Source organism: Hipposideros armiger, unplaced genomic scaffold (assembly GCF_001890085.2).
Source record: "Hipposideros armiger isolate ML-2016 unplaced genomic scaffold, ASM189008v1 scaffold_231, whole genome shotgun sequence".
Taxonomy (NCBI): Eukaryota; Metazoa; Chordata; class Mammalia; order Chiroptera; family Hipposideridae; genus Hipposideros; species Hipposideros armiger.
Genome location: NW_017731581.1, coordinates 1,122,318 through 1,138,777, shown reverse-complemented (window position 1 = coordinate 1,138,777; position 16,460 = coordinate 1,122,318). Strand labels below are relative to the sequence as shown.

The 16,460-nt window shown below is 42.3% G+C and overlaps 1 protein-coding gene across 2 annotated transcripts in view; it reads left to right on the top strand.

Annotated features, from left to right (window-relative positions):
• Positions 1 to 16,460, top strand: part of CALD1 (caldesmon 1) — a 220,033-nt gene that overhangs the window by 5,353 nt on the left and 198,220 nt on the right. Inside the window, exon 1 of one of the 2 annotated variants that reach the window (XM_019654800.1) lies at positions 938 to 1,046. The exons of the other annotated variant lie outside the window; for it this stretch is intronic. The gene's annotated coding sequence lies outside the window, so the exon portion shown is untranslated. Of the gene's footprint in view, positions 1 to 937; positions 1,047 to 16,460 lie in introns of those variants that run through there. 2 annotated transcript variants of the gene reach the window in all.

Below are 16,460 nucleotides of genomic sequence, written 5' to 3'. Positions count from 1 at the left end.
AGATTTTATTGGGGAATTGGGGGAGGGGAATAGTGTTGGGGAATCGGGGAAGGGGAACAGACAAGTTGCTGTCATTGCGCTCTTCCCGGGTGAGGCAGATTGGTTGCCGGCCACTGGACAGCCGCTCACGGCGGCTCTTGGCAGCTCACGCTGGCTGCCGGAGGCTCACGGTAGCTTACGGGAGCCCACTGCAGCCTACGCCGTCGCCAGCGACTCACGGCAGCCCAGTTACAGGTTGAGCTGTTGTTCACCATCTTAGCTATAGAGGGTGCAGCGTCACTGACCTTCATGTGGGATCCGAACTGGGGCTCTGCTGCTCAGAGCTGGCGCCCCAACCCAATTCTTAACCAATGTGCCACTCGGCTGGCTGTCTCTGGACACTTATTTATGGTACTTATTTCATTGTGCCACCTATCAGAGCAATTTATGTTCAAATCGTATCCGGTCTACTTACCTGATTTTTAAGCTCCTGGAAGGCAAGTTCTCTGACATATCTTACTCTGTATCCCCTCATTATTTAGCACAGTCCCTTGTAGGCACTGTGCCAAAAGGCACACAATCAGTGTGTGTTTATTAATACTAAATGCATCCAAAGTCAGATTGAATGCACAGCAGTGACCTACAACCTAAGTGTTCTTACAACTGGGGATAAAGGGACATTTCAACTCCCATTTTTTGTGTCAATCAAAGAAATGCTTCCCTTATTTTCGCCATCACAACTTAACATCAAGTATCTTAAATTTGGTCAGAATTGACTAAGCACTTGGGAGTGTAATAGTTTAAGTAAACATTTTTCTTTTACTTTTTTTTTTTTCTTTCTTGGGAACAGATGACACTTTGCTGGACAAAAAGGAAAAATATCTGGGTGGGAGAAATAGGGTGGGGCCAGTGAAGCCTGCATTCCACTACTAGATTTAGTTGAAAATAGCAAGCTGTTTGCAAGAACTCTAGATTAAAGGGCCTGCCTCACACTGTACTCAGGGGTGCCTTCCTTGAAGAATTGAAAGCAGAAAGATTTGGGAGCTGAGAGCTCAGCTGAACAAAAGGTAACTATTTTAAATCAAAACATATGCAAGAAGGGTGGACTTAACATAAACTCCAAGGGGCAATTGTCACTCAGCTCTCACTCCTTGGAGGTATCTTCTCTGATAAATTTTCCCTGGTTACATTGTTTTAAAGGGGGGATTGTTGTTTTGCTCTTAGACATGGCGATTTAAAATATACTGTATATCCTTTAGTGTCCTCGAAGTTACGCCTTTCATCTCCTGATTGGTCTGTGTAATATGTGGTATGATGTGGTCTGACTAAGTAATGAGAAGATAAAGAACCGTGGTAGAAGGAAGAGAAGTAAAAAGACAGTTGGAAAGGAATGAATTCAATGCCTGTCCTTTTTGCTCAGTTTCCAAGAGTTTCGGAAGACTTGGAAACCTTTTTGTTGTGGTGATGGTGGAATGTATTTCTCCATTGTGGTGTACAGTGTTATCTGTCATGGTTGTGGGGCTTGGATGAAGCAGCTGCTGTTAGTTCAGGATGACTGGAGAGAACCTTAGGCGGTCAGTGGGAAGAGCTTAATTGGGCTGGAATCTCAGGCAAGTGGTACCTTCAGGGTTCAGAGCTTGGATTCTAGCATTTGGATCTTTCCCTCAATTTGGACTTTTGGGGAAGGAGGAAGCTGGTGGGAACTAATGTCTGAAGAATTGGTGATTAATCTAGTGAGGCTAGAGGAATAAAAAGAGAAAAGGGACTTTATTTTTCTTCACAAATACAAAGGAATACTTGTCAGCCCTGGAGCCAACAATGGAAGTGATGCAAGGGTACAGAGCAAGAAATGAGACTTGCAAGGGACAAAGCCAGAAGAGTAAGTTAAACGGGCAGATGTTGGCATGGAGCTAGGTGGTCATTCTAACATTGTGAAGGAATTCTGTTTAGCCAGCCCTAGAGGGGGGCTTTCCAGAGTTCCATAAGACAGCAGGAAGGTCCGATGGTGCCACGGAAACACACAGATCTCTGAGGTGCCGGAGGTGCAAGGATGGACAGCATTCCTGTAATTTAATTTAGAGAACAAACAGGTTTCTAGAGTTCTGGGTTAGACAAAAGAGGTTCTTGATACCACAGAAAGAACAGATTCTCTAGGGAATGGGGTTCATGGTAAAGAATAGCCCTCTAGAAGGAAACGAGAAGGTACGCGTCTCTGGAACTAGAGAAGCATGAGGAAGAAGACCCCTTCAGAAATCCCACAGCAAGTGTCCTGATAACGTGAGAGCACTGGCAGCTCTGGGGTCATGCTGGGTGTTGCCTCTCAGAATCTGGTGACCTAACAGTCATCTGAGTGAACACCACTCCAATCTATGACTTCCTCTGCCGCGTTTCTACCCATTGATGATCCAGCTGACAGTCTAAATCCTCCAATAAAATGACACTTACCACTGTACCATCCTCTCCAAACATCTGGCTTTTCCTTGGTCTCCTTCTTAATCAGGAAATTCCTTTAAAAAAACCCCGTTGGTTGCCTTGGACATTTTTTGCTGTTTTCTGCTCATTTAGGGCTTTAGTATTCCTAGTGCTTTTTTCTGTTAGTTAGGGTCCATTCAGGAGACAAAACCCCTACTGTTATTTGAACCGAGAGAATTTAAGATATTTTTAAAAACTGTTAATGAGATCTAAAACTGTTAAGAAGGTCAGTAAAAGGATACGAGGAGAACTCTAAGATATCACGGAGGAAGCAACAACCGGAAGCAGCTCTCGCCCGTAGGATGGAAAGAACAGCAGGAAGAGGCTGGGGTTATTAAGCTTTAGAAACTTAAAGGAGGGGTCCCACAGTGCTGAAATTCAGATTTCTGAGGACAAGAGGCTGCTTAGCTGGCGTTGGTCCCTCTGAGCTTGGAGGAGAGGCCTCAGAAAACCTCGATTTCTGAGGAGAGAGCACAGATTAGATGTCTTAAGGGATTGGGTGGAGGCCTGATATGGCGAGGGTTGGAAAAACTGCAAACTAGATTCAGTTGCCACTTCAAGAAGGAACTACTATTGCTGGGATTGTCTCAAGACCTGCCAGCAGACAGGAACGAGCAACCCCCTTCCCTTCCTCCATTCAGTGCGGTGGTCTCCCTCTGGCGCCCCCTATTGGCAGAGCCCAGCTGGCTGTCAGAGCAGAAATGTGCTGTGCAGAGCCCCAGCCAGCATCACAAAGCAGAATAAAGAAGGGTGCACTGGAGCTGAGAGGTAACACCTTATTCGTAGACACACTCTCCTTATAGCTCCTTGGGGAAACACCTGGTTCTTTTCTATTAGAATCACGTATTATTAATTACAGCTAGAATTCTATTTGTGGTCTTTCCAGGTACCTTTTCTTGGAAGGGAGAATCTTGCCTTTCTTCCCTAGACTTTAAAAATTCTGCCTTCCTCAAGCCTAAGGCATCTATATGCATGATCACGCTGATCCTTTCTTTCCTAGTTATTGAAAGAAAAAAAATCAACTTCCATTTTTTTTCTGAAAGGTAAGGACAAGTCAAGAACATGTCTGCCACTGTATACGATGTGTATCCAATGATCAATTCTAGATCTTACTCCTGTTTTAGTTTTATCTGTCAGAAATGTGTGATTCGTTTTCTCCTTCTAATCAGGGGGTCCATAGCAAAGTTCCAAAACAGCTCCTTTATGCTCTCCTCTAACACCCCATTCCATTGGCAGGTTACTCAGGTCAGTACCTCCTTGACATATATTATCAGTCAGTCTCCCCTTATAACAGGCCTGCTGTTTCACAGTAAGACACCCTTTTCCATCACTGGATTGTAACCTGGAGTCCCTTCCCTCCATGTCTCAAAAATCACGTTCTAGTATAATCACAAGCTTACTTTGTTGACAACACACACTTCGGCAGGTTGCAGAGACAGTAGGATGTAGCGTGGGCTCTGGCCCCATTGCTCATGTCTAAATCTTTGGTTTCCCATTTAGCAGTTCTGTGTATCCTTGTGCAAGTCACTTAGCTCCTATAAGCCTCATTTTCTCCATCTGTAAAATGGAAGTAATAATCGTACCCACTTTATAGGGTTATCCTTAAGTTTAAAAGTGATACGCTGATAGTAAATAACCAGTGACAGCGATTACTAGTATAAATATTTTGAGGTTGTATTATTTTCATCTCCCATCTCCCATCTAATATTTTTGGGCACAACACCCTAGGCACCTCAAACACTCTTATTTATCTTCTCACCTTACTTGTACTTGTTGTCCCCTATAGGTACCTCTTTCATAGGTTTATCAAGGTGACTGTTCCCCTCTCCTTTATTTAATTTGAAATTTTTCAATCAGGTTGTCTAGACTCCGATTCAGTATCCTTTTCTGACCAAGAATTCTTCATTCATTCCAACACCTAAAACCATAGTTTGGACTTTTAAATCTCATTTCTCATTATCGTCTTTTTTTTTTTTAAAGATTTTTTATTGAGGAATTGGGGGATGGGAACAGTGCTGGGGAATTGGGGGAAGGGGAACAGACAAGGTGCTGTCCTTTTGTTCTTCAGTCTAGTTGTGGAGGATATCGCTTCACTTGCCCAAGTTGGCACCATCATTGCGCTCCTCCCTGGCGAGGCAGATCAGTTGCCGGCTTCTGGACAGCCGCTCACTGTGGCTACTGGCCGCTCCCGCTGGCTGCTGGCTACACACGGTAGCCCATGGCAACCCACTGCCACAGGGGCTGCAGCCTACACCGTCGCCGGCGACTCACGGCAGCCCAGCTCCAGGTTGAGCTGTTGTTCAGCATCTTAGCTGTGGAGGGCAGTGTCACTGGCCCTCATATGTGGGATCTGAACCAGGGCCCTCTGGCGTCCCAAGCCAGTTCTTAACCATCACGCCACTCAGCTGGCCCTCATTATCGTCTTTTTATTGGGACACTTACCTCCCAGATCTTTCTTTCTCTTCCAAAGCCTGTATTGTTGGTAGAAAAAATTATGACATCCATCGTCTGTGCTATGGAGTCCTTTGGTTCTTCACTCAAGGCCTCATAGTTTCTTTTCCAATGATGTCGTTCATACAGCATTTTAGACTTAGGATGTGCCAGATATTTCCAGGAGCAGGTTAATAGGGATCTTCAAGGCAGAGGAATCCGGAGCGCAGACCTGAGAGCTTAAGGGGATAGCTTTCAAAGTTTCGTGACCCATCTTGGGTATGTGACTTGGACAGAATGCTTATTTCATAGGTGAAACCAGGCACCTTGACCCTGTCAGAAAATAAAGCTATCTGTGTAATGCCAAAAAATTCTGTTATTTAGTCACAATAACGAACCAGTCAAACAATTTGCAAGTTAATTGATTTTTCATTGTGTGTTGACATTTGCACATCCCGCCCAAGACTCTCAAAGGAGTCGATTATTATTTCAGCATGCAAAGGTTTAGCTTCTTCTCTTGGCTACCCCAAACCACCCAAATTATAAAAGTAAAACTATATACTGTACAGTGATACCTTCATAAATCGACTTCCAAGAGCCAGAGAAGAGGCATTAGGAGTGGGGAATTTCATATGTGCCCATGCCTGTACAGGGTTCAGGTGCTAGAAGATAAATGTGTCAAGGATGCATAACCACTACCGAGGAATTGCACAACTTCCATTTCTGCCAATAAATGTTGAGCCTGATTTATGTCAGGTAGGACACTACCTCCAGTCTTTGCACTCGTTATCAAAAATATACTGTTCAGGGCCGGCCAAGTGGCGCGATGGTTAAGAACTGGCTTTGGGATGCCAGAGGGCCCCAGTTCGGGTCCCACATATGAGGGCCAGTGACACTGCCCTCCACAGCTAAGATGCTGAACAACAGCTCAACCTGGAGCTGGGCTGCCATGAGTTGCCAGCAACGGCATAGGCTGCAGCCCCTGTGGCAGTGGGTTGCCGTGGGCTACCGTGTGTAGCCAGCAGCCAGCGTGAGCAGCCAGCAGCCGCAGTGAGTGGCTGTCCAGAAGCCGGCGACTGATCTGCCTCGCCTGGGAAGAGCGCAATGATGGTGCCAACTTGGGCCTGTGAAACAACGTCCTCCACAACTAGACTGAAGAACAAAACGACAGCAACTTGTCTGTTCCCCTTCCCCCAATTCCCCAATAAAAATCTTAAAAGAATATATACTGTTCAATCTTGACTGTATTATTTTCAGAGAGAAAATAAACAATGGACTGTGATGGTGGGCTTGTGCGCATGCTGCAAGCTGTTGGAGGTTGGGGTGGGGTCGAGGGTCTGTCTTGCAGAAGGCTCAGCTCTGAAGATAACTTTTCATCTAAGGATCCAGAAATTGTGATGACTGTATGAATCCGGACCCTGAGCTCTCATGTGAGAAAAAAAGTGAGAGAAGTCATCTTACTTCTTCCAAAAAAGTGTACTAAAGTAATGATGTCTGGCTCTACCCAAAACATACAAGTTTAATTGGACTTGGTATAGGCTGGGCATTGCTAGGTTTTGACAAGCACAGCAGGTGAGAGGCACTGGCCCAGGTCGACTGCCTCAGGAGAAGTACAGTGAAGCCCGTTGGTAGGGATGTGACTCGGGACCACAGTGGGGCTCTTCCCATTGTTGTCGCCCCTTCTCCATGCTCTGTATTCTCCCACCTGGTGGCATTGGCCCTGGACTACAGGTCGTTCTATACCTTTTTATTCTAGTTTCATGCTTCTGATTCCCAGGTTCCTGCTCGTCCCGCCCCAGCCTGCTCTGACTCCCCAAGTTTGTGTTTTCCATCTGAGTGCTTGTCTGCTCTGGTGCAAACTCTGGTCCCCTGATTTCCCAGCTGCCTTTGCAAGCTCCCCTTGCTGCACTGATGTGAGGCAGGTGTCAGACTCAGCTCTCTCAGTCAGGACAGAAGTCTGAGGACCCCTCCATAGGTAGCCCCTGAGTATGGATGGTAAGCACCTGGCTTCTGTAGGATGGAATGAGGTCTAGGCCTGTCCATCTAGATAGCAGTCTGTTTTTGTTTTGTTTTTTGTTAGGAGATATCAGCAGTGCAATTCTGTATCAGACCATCCTGGGTTTGAATGCTGAGCAGGGAAGTCATAACAGAGGGAGAGAGAAGAAGCTTAGGTGACTAGAGCTAGGTCCCCGAGCCTGTGATGTAGAAAGGAGGACGTCATAAAGGGAAGGGGGGAAAGAGAAATGAATAACAAGTGATACAACCTTCTTTAGATAAACCTAGGTGTGTACTAAGATGTTAGTTTTGGCTATTGTAGCTTGTACAACTGCCATTGTCACTTTTAAAATTCTGCACCATATCTTCTTTGTGGCTTTTTAATAGCATCCTTGTCTCAAGGTACAAACACAGAAGTGCATATTTAAAAAAAAACACGTATCAACAAAATAATACATATATTCTCAATTTAATAATTCAAATATTGAAAGTAAACTAACATCCACTATTGATCTCTGTGCCTAATCCCCGTTACTTCCCAGAGGTACCTCTGTTAACAGAAGCATAGCCCTTCTAACACTTTTACACATACCAAAAAAATTATGTGTTTATATGATATTGATTCATGTGTGTAAATGAGAGCGTGTTTTATGTATCTGGTATTATATCATACATATCGTTATGAAACTTCTTTCACTCAACAGTATATAATGGAGATCCTTCATTGAACACATATATAGATCTATCTGATTCTACTCAGCTTCTAAACTCTATCTATGTACAATTAAGTTGTTTCCAATTTATGTGAATACAAACAATTCTGCAACAAGTAGTATTCATGCATGCATGAAGGTTTCTTTAGGACACAGCATGAGAAACAAAACTGTGGGGCCACAGGGTATATGCATTTTTAATTTAAATCGATATTGTCATATTCACACTTTACCTAGGAATGCAAGAGCATACCATTTCACCATACGCTAGTCAGCACTACTTTAAATTTTGTCAGTCCGAAATGGTATTTCTTTATTGGCATGAAACATTTTTTCATTATTGGAACAGTGACAACATGCTTCACCATTATTTCAATGTGCATTTCTTTGATTATAAGCAAGATTGAAATTCTTGGTGTGTGTTTACTATTGGATTTCCTCCTCCATGAATTCACTTTTCACATCCTTTGCCTGCTTTTCCATTGGATGGTTTATCGATCTTTTCTGCTTATTGATACAGAAGTGCTTTGTATATTATAGATTTGGATCAGGGAAACGTCAAGGTTACCGTTCACCTTGTAGTCCACTTGAATGTCTCCCCCTGGTGGTGTGCAGAACACAGCCCACAAAGCCATACATGGCAGTTCTTAATTTTTCTTTGTGATGATTTATGTAAATATTTATCCTTAATCTGTCTCTTGTCTTTTAACTTTGCTTGTGTTAGTTTTCATCGTGGTGAAGGCATTTTTTTTTAAGTCATGTCTACTGGCCTTTTCCTCTGTGTTATTTGCCTTCCCAGTCTTGTTTAAGATGGTCTTTCCTACCCAACAGAATGAAACATTTTTTGTACTTCCTCTGATTGTTTTCATCGGTTTTCCATGCTTATATCTTTAATGTATATTAAAATCATTAGTGAATGATGTGAAATAGGGATCTAAACATTTTTTCCTAGTGGATAACCAATAGTCTCAACAAATTACTGGATAGACATCGTTGCACTACCTTTATTATGTACTATTTTTTCTACATTCTTGAGTCCACTTGGGACGCTGCATTGTTTTATAATTAAAATAATATTTAGAGAAACTATTCATTTAGCTACACTAGTCAAGCGTGATTTTTGTGTATTAATAAGTGAGAGTATGAGACTGAAATAAAAACTAATCCTTATTGACTTTAATCTATAGTACACAACTTGATGTTATAGTAAACTATGTATTAGAAATTACACAGAGTTCTCACTTCTGAAAAAAAGGCTCAGTCAGTCTCAACAATCTATTTGTTATCTTTATAAAGACCTCACAGTGAAGATCTCTCTCTAGAGACTGTTACAAATATATAGTTAGAACTAGTGGATCTTACATGATTCTTAGACACAAGGTCCTGATGCCCAGTTAAACAGATGACTTGTTGTATTTCTTTCTGAAAATTATGCTTGACTTGAAAACTCTTAACTTGATTTAACCACATACATAGTAAATTAATAAAAATGAATTAATAAACTTTTAACTTTAAGTGAATTGATCACTTGCACACAAGAGCCCAAAGGTATTATAAACATGTGAGTTTTTTTCCATGGGCCTTAAGAACCTTGAATGCAGCATACATCTGGATAGCACAGCCTGACAAATAGTAGGCACTGAATAAATATTTGCAGAACGAGCGAAGCTAGTACTAGGCTTAACATTAAAAGCATCACTTATGCTTTCTTTTTGCTAGGCACTTTACTAATTTGCTTTATTCAGAGTGGCTATTTCACATGCTTGAAGACATGATATTAGAATTTGGCATGAATCTGACTTTCTTTGCCAGAAAGCGGAGTCAATTTAATTTTCTCTCTGGGATTTATTTAAACCCAAAACTTAGTTATTTGGTTAATGGTAAAAACAAAACAAAACAAATAAAAAAACAAGCAAAAACAAACAAACAAAAAACTACCTGAAGTGGAAATCTTATCATCCATACTTGCTTTCCATATGGACCAGTTGAATGAAAACTCCACTGTATTTACTGTCCTTTCTGTCCAGGGAGCTCTGTCTATATAGAGAGAATGTGAATGACTCCCTCTGGAGTTGGACAGCACTCAGTACTGTCCTCTTTCTATCCTCAACACCCATTCTTCATCACTATTTTTCTAATCAGACAGATGGCTTGGATTAGCCTGCTATCTGCTATGTGCTGGCGTGTGGACTCCTAGACTCTGCAGCTCTGTGCTCCTTCAAGACCTCACTCCACATACTACCAAGGTTACTCATGAAATTACCCCCCAGAGACTTTTAGCAGTTTCCAGATCTGAGCTCTTATCGAGGCTTTCTGTAAAAAAGTTCAAATGGTCTACTTTGTGACAGTTTTCAAAATATGGAGTCCAGTGAAACTGGTTTTGAATGGCTACAAAGGATGATAGCTTGCTCACTCACCCCAGCCATAGAACTGTTGACTATGCATGAGCATCTATTTCATGAGAGTGAAAGGTCTGCATTGGACTCATACTTGGGGCACAGTGATTGTGTTGAGTGTGCAAGCATAGTCTGCATCTACCCACCTAGAAACTTTCTATGGGTGTATCCTACATGCTGGTAGTTTTGAGTAATACTGACTTATTCGGGCTGTCATGTGCAACTCTGTTCTCCTTTCTTAAAGCATGTGTGAGAGAATGCAAAGTCAAAATCAAAACTCCTAGACTCATAGATTCTTAGGAGTGAAAATGCCTTAGAGATCTTCTAGTCTAACCATCTCATTTTAGAACTAGGATGATTGCCTTGTTGACTTGATCATATATATATGATCATATTAATAGTGAGTAAATGAATATTAAGTAATGTTCATTTAAACTTTAAATGAACTGATGATTTGAGGTAAGAATCCAAATATATTTATAAAAACATGAAGTTAGTTTTCCTTTCTGTAAAATTTTCATAGCATTTATTTTGTGTGTGTGTGTGTGTGTGTGTGTGTGTGTGTGTGTGTGTGTGTGTGTGTATGAATGTGTGTGTACAATTATAAGAATGTGATGGTGGAGAGGTTCTGACCACCACCTATTAGACTGATAGGAATGGTTAAAATGTGGAGCCATTTCCAGCTACATGTGGAATTCTGGCTGGCTGCTTTATACTTCAAAGTCTGTGTTATTTTGTGAAACAGTTTCTTATCACATTTATTTATTATTCCTCAAAGGGATGCTGGAAAGGAGACTGCCTTTATTGCTGTTTTCATGTTGACATGTGAGAAAATGGAGTTCACATAAGCTTGACATTCTCTTCCTGGAAATATATACTTAAAATAACCCACAAGATCCAGTTAACTCCCAGGCATTCAGCTCAGTACCCTCTTCTATTCCCTTCTCTTCCAGCCCTAGAGCCTTTCACACAGATGATGTCACATGGAAATTCCCAAAACCAAGAGTTGTTTAAAAAAACCCATGGGACGCTGGATTCGGTACATCGCCACACGGCTATTTCTGAATATAAAGTAATACCTCGAAGAGTTTGTAGATTTTTCTAGCTAGTGCATTGTGACTTACACATATGCTACAGTGCCAGGTGCATCACCATCATATGTCTTAAGAGCCACTCAGAGCCAATTAAACCTATAGGCTATGACCTCCAGTAACTTAGAGTCTACAGATATACTGGTGAGAGACCAATCATTCCATAAATATTTATTGAGTCACTGTACTGGGCGTTGCAGAGATAATGATCAAAGGATAGATCTGTCCCTATCTTTCTTCAAGAAGTTCAAAGTGGATGGTGGGTACTGATAAGTAAAGAGGCAATTACAAAAGCTTACTGTATCATGGGCTAGGAGGAGTACAAAACTCAGCTGTGGGCAGTCAGAAAGGCCCCCTAGAGGAAGGCCTGAAGGAGCTAGCCGGACACAGATGTGGGGGAACAGTGTTCAAGGCAGAGAGAACAGTATGTATGAGCACCTGAGGACACCAGGGAGCACAGCAATTGGAAGGAAATGAAAAAAGTTCAACCCGGCTGGAGCCTAGCATGAAGGGTATGCGTAAGCGTGTGCCGAGGAGGGACGGGAGAGGACCAAGGTGCTACTGGAAAGATGAGTGGAGCTAGATTATTAAGAGATGGCCTGTTAGCCCCTTCAGTGCAAGAATCATTCATTCACTCATTCAACAAATTTTGTTGAGCATCTACCATGTACCAAGAAATAATGCTGGGAATAAAACAAAGAATGGGTCCTTAGTGAATCTCCGTTCTAGTGAAGGGTGGAGGGAAGTCGATGAAAAACTAATCAAATTGAATATGTAATTCATCCAGTGGTGAGAAAGACCTAGAAGAAAAGTAACTCTGGGTTGGGGGAGGTAGCGTTGGGAGGTGGTGTTCATTTCATGCAGGGTCCATGAGGACTCTTGGATACAGTGGCATTCAGCAGAGATCTAAAGTGCAAGAGGGGTTCATGCAGGTATTTACATGGGAGAGGGAATAGCACCTATGAAGGCCCAAGCAGCCGTGTGTTTTGTTGTGTTGCAGGAATTACCGGAGGCCATTTTGGCTAGGGGGGTGGGGGGGACGGAATCTGAGAGGTGGAGGGGAAAGATCGCAGAGGAACTTGTCAAATTTTATTCTGAGTGTGATGTGAAATCAAAGAAGAGTTTTCAACAGGGAGGTGGCATGGCCCTGTTTGTATAGTTCTAGCTGCAGAAGAAGAATGGATTGAGGATGAGTGTTGGGAATGGGGAGGTAGACTGGGCAGGGAGATCAATTTATGGCAGAAAACCAGATGAGTAATGTTGACCTAAACAAAGTAACGGCAGTGGGGTAGGTTACAAGTTAGAGGCAAAAGAAAGAGGAATTTGAAGGATGCCAAGGGGCATTGTCCCTTAGTTCTAAAAGATTTTGACCACAGCTTGCACACTGTCTGAAGTTTTCCCTATCACAATATCTCTTTTGAGTTTAAAGAATTGAAGCTCCTTTTAAAGCAAATGATGTTTTATTTCACCTTAAATGTATAGTGTTTAGAGAGAAAGATCAGACACAGAATGATATGTATAGCACAATACCATTTATATACATTAAAAAGCATGCACACCAGACAATACTCACAAACCTGGGAAGAAGAGTGCAATACAAAATATGCAAAATAAACAAAACAGAATGCTTGCCCACATTGCAGAGAAGTGACATGAGAGGATGTTATGAAAACAACAATATCCAGTTTTATTTTTGCTTCTCCCCACCCCACTCCCTGCCCCAACCCTGTTTTCCAAAAGATACCCGATTCCGACATTTAAGAAAAATCGTAAGTGTTTTCCTTTCTGTGCAGTGGAATTTCACCCGTTCCTTTGGAATGACAAGTATCAGAAAAAGCTCTGTGGCTGCTGAACTTTCATGTTATGGAACACAGATTATTGGTGTTCCAGAATCTGTCGAGGTTCACGGTCTCGTAGGCAGAAAATTTGCAACAGATTAATTTAAAGTTGAAAAAAAAAATCCAAAACACTGGCAGTTAGGAGGCTACTTGGGTTTTATCTCAGTTCTATGCTGATAATGACTCACAGCTAAGTACCGCTTAACATGTTTACATTTATTAATCTATTTGAACTTCATATCAACTCTCCAAGCCAGCTATTTTACAAATGAGAAAACTAAAGCTCAGAGAGATTAAATGACTTACTAAGGTTGCTTAACTCATAATTCTGTACTCTTCCTGTGTTCAGGGGGCAGGTTCTGAATGAAGCTGTCTCTGTTTCCCATAAGTGAACATTATAACATTTGCTAATTAACTTTGTGGCGTGTATAAGAGAAAAGTGATGATAATATGGGTGGTGTGGTTATTTGGAATAAAAGTGCTAAAGAAATAAATTAACACATAGTAAAGTTATCGATTTTTTAAAGTAATATATTTCATGTATTAAATGATGTCTTTAATTATAATTATTAAAACATTAAATATATTCACACATAATAGATGTATTAAATAAATTAATAGAGTAATATATTACTGTGTAAAATAAATTATGTATTAAATAAGTTAATACATCCTTTATGTGAAAATGACTTAATACATGATATTTGTGTGCATACAGATAGATATTGGACATTATTTGTATGTTTCATTTATTATTATTTTTGAAATATTTACAACAAGGCCTTTGCACCTTATCAACTGCCTTAAAGGGATGGTATTTAGCAGGCACCTGGGAACTCCCATACTGGGTCCTCTCCATTAGACATCCTTCTCTCTGACTTGTCCAAAGGGGAGTAAATACAGAGTCAAGTGGAAGGTGAAGGATCATTTCACCTATTAGCCTTGTCCCCAAATCCAAGGTATCCCCCAAGGGAGCTTGGTTGGACTACAATTAAATCTACAGTTACATTTTGGATAGTATAACTCCATTGTGGAAGAAAGACTAGTCCCGAGCCCACCAGGTAGAAAAATGAAGAGGACGTATGTGAAGAAAGGAGAAAGGAGGGCTGGCCAGGCGCTCTCCTAAGTGAGGATAACCCAGCTCTCCTTAATACTCCAGCCTGGTTAAGGTAGAGCATCTGACCCAGATAGATCTGCCTTCTGGCTTTAGTCCGTAGCGCCTGGAAGATGTTGCTTTCTCAGTCTCCTTGAACTTGAGCAATCTCTAGCATCGGTTTTCTTCGCGGGAAGGGAATGTTAGCGTGCTGGATTGGGAGGGTGGCTGGAAGCTCTTCTAGCTAACAGTTCCTATTGTAAAAAGAACCCCCCAAATGCAGGAATGACATCAGGAAGTTGAAATTCTCTAAAATTCACTCATTCATTCCGTAATGTGTTGTGTGAAGCATTACACCAGGTGCTGGGTTACGGAGATGAGTACTTGCTTATATATACACAGGGAGGGGGAGAGGGACTGTGAATCAGCAATTGCAAGGAAAATTTCTCAGATATTATACATTCAACAGAGTAAGAAAGAGATATAGAGGCAATAAAGATGGCATAAGAGACAAAAAGAATGCTGGCGTTTTAGAGCTGTAGAACAAAAGCTATACCAGGATTCCTCCAATACTCTTTTAGGAGGCGAAGTCCCAGCAATGAGATCTAATTCTTCAGACAGAAATAGCCCTAAAGATGGCTGGAATCATCCCTTCAAACTGCCCATCCCCTTGGGCTCTGGGTCAAAACCCTACCACCTCTTTTCTGTGTCCTGAGGGGACTGCCCATTGGATGGGCGCCTTGGTTCAAATGGCTACCTCAGTTTTCTGTCTCAGGATAAATTTCCCACGTTGAGTTAGTAAGTCGGCACTCTAGTTTCTAAATCAACTCTTACCATCCCCGTTTGTTTGTTTTAATGGCATTATTACTTCTCTGTTTTCCAGAAGAATCATGTGAACCGAGTGTCCCCAATGTCCATACATGGGTAGTTCTATTTGAAGTATGCTTGGAATCCATGAGCGTGTAGAACTATAGTCGGCAGTTCCCCTCCCCCAGCCACCTGCTCCTCTTAACTAGGATAGCAGCCATGACACTCCAGGGTCCATGGCCTAGACCCACATCCACACTCACCAGCCCTCAAGCACTGACTTCAATCTTCAGTTTTGGTACTGGGTTTGTAAACAGTTGAACATCAGTAGTTTTCATCAAGATACCTTAATATTTTGTTTATTTGTATCTTTTCATGCTGACCCAAAAGAGAAGAGAAAAGGGGGAGAGAGAGAGAGAGAGAGAGAGAGAGAGAGAGAGAGAGAGAGAGAGAGGGAGAAGGGGAACAGACAAGTTGCTGTCCTTTTGTTCTTCAGTCTAGTTGTGGAGGACGTTGCTTCACTGGCCCAAGTTGGCACCATCATTGCAATCTTCCCGGGCGAGGCAAATCAGTCACCGACTTGTGCACGGCCGCTCACTGCGGCTGCTGGCCATTCACGCTGGCTGCTGGCTACACACAGTAGCCCATGGCAACCCACTGCGGCAGGGACTGCAGCCTACGCCGTCGCTGGTGACTCACGGCAGCCCAGCTCCAGGTTGAGGTGTTGTTCAGCATCTTAGCTGTGGAGGGCAGTGTCACTGGCCCTCATATGTGGGATGGGAACCAGGACCCTCTGGCATCCCAAGCCAGCTCTTAACCAACGCACCACTCGGCCAGCCCTGAACTCAAGTTTTTTTCATCATAAAATTCATACAGCTCCTCATCACTTGCGGGAAATAAAGTAAAAAAATCTACAACCACTGTATAAGATGCACCCAGTTTTTAGACCCCAAATTTTTTGATAAAGGGTACGTCTTATACATGGGGAAATACAGTAATTGTTGAACATGTGAGAATACATGAGATTCTTGATCAACCCCACTGAGATAAAAATGACCTGTCCCTCCTCTGTTGCCCAGCCTGACCCTCAGTGTTTAGAATTTTTATGGCAACATCTGTCCTACTTTACTACACTTAACGTGATACCACGTGCCTGCCAGCCAAATACAAGCCCCTTTTCCGGGAAAGGGCATTATCATATCGTACACAATGTCACTGTATTTCCAAGACTGATAAGTTTGGTACGTGGAAGGTACTTCATAAATATGTGTCCCATATATACATACATGATCATTTTGTTCACGAAGCAACTTCACAGATATTTTATCTCATTTAGTGTTTACATCTGCCCTGTGAAGTCAGTATTATTCTTCTCTAAGAGAGCTGTCAGGCCTGGGCGCTGAGGGATGTCTGCATTGAGGGAAAAGAAAGAACAAGTGGAACCATCAAAGAAGCCACAGGGGCTGGCTGAGTGGCTCAGTTGGTTAAGAGCTCACTCAAGAGTTTGAGCTCTGAGTAACAGTGGTTCAAGTCCCAGCCCGAGCTGAGCTGAGCTGCCACTGAGCTGCCAACAGGTGGCAGGATGGCTCAGCTAAAAAAAAAAAAAAAAAAGAAGCCACAGAGGTAAGACAGCAGGCCAGACACCA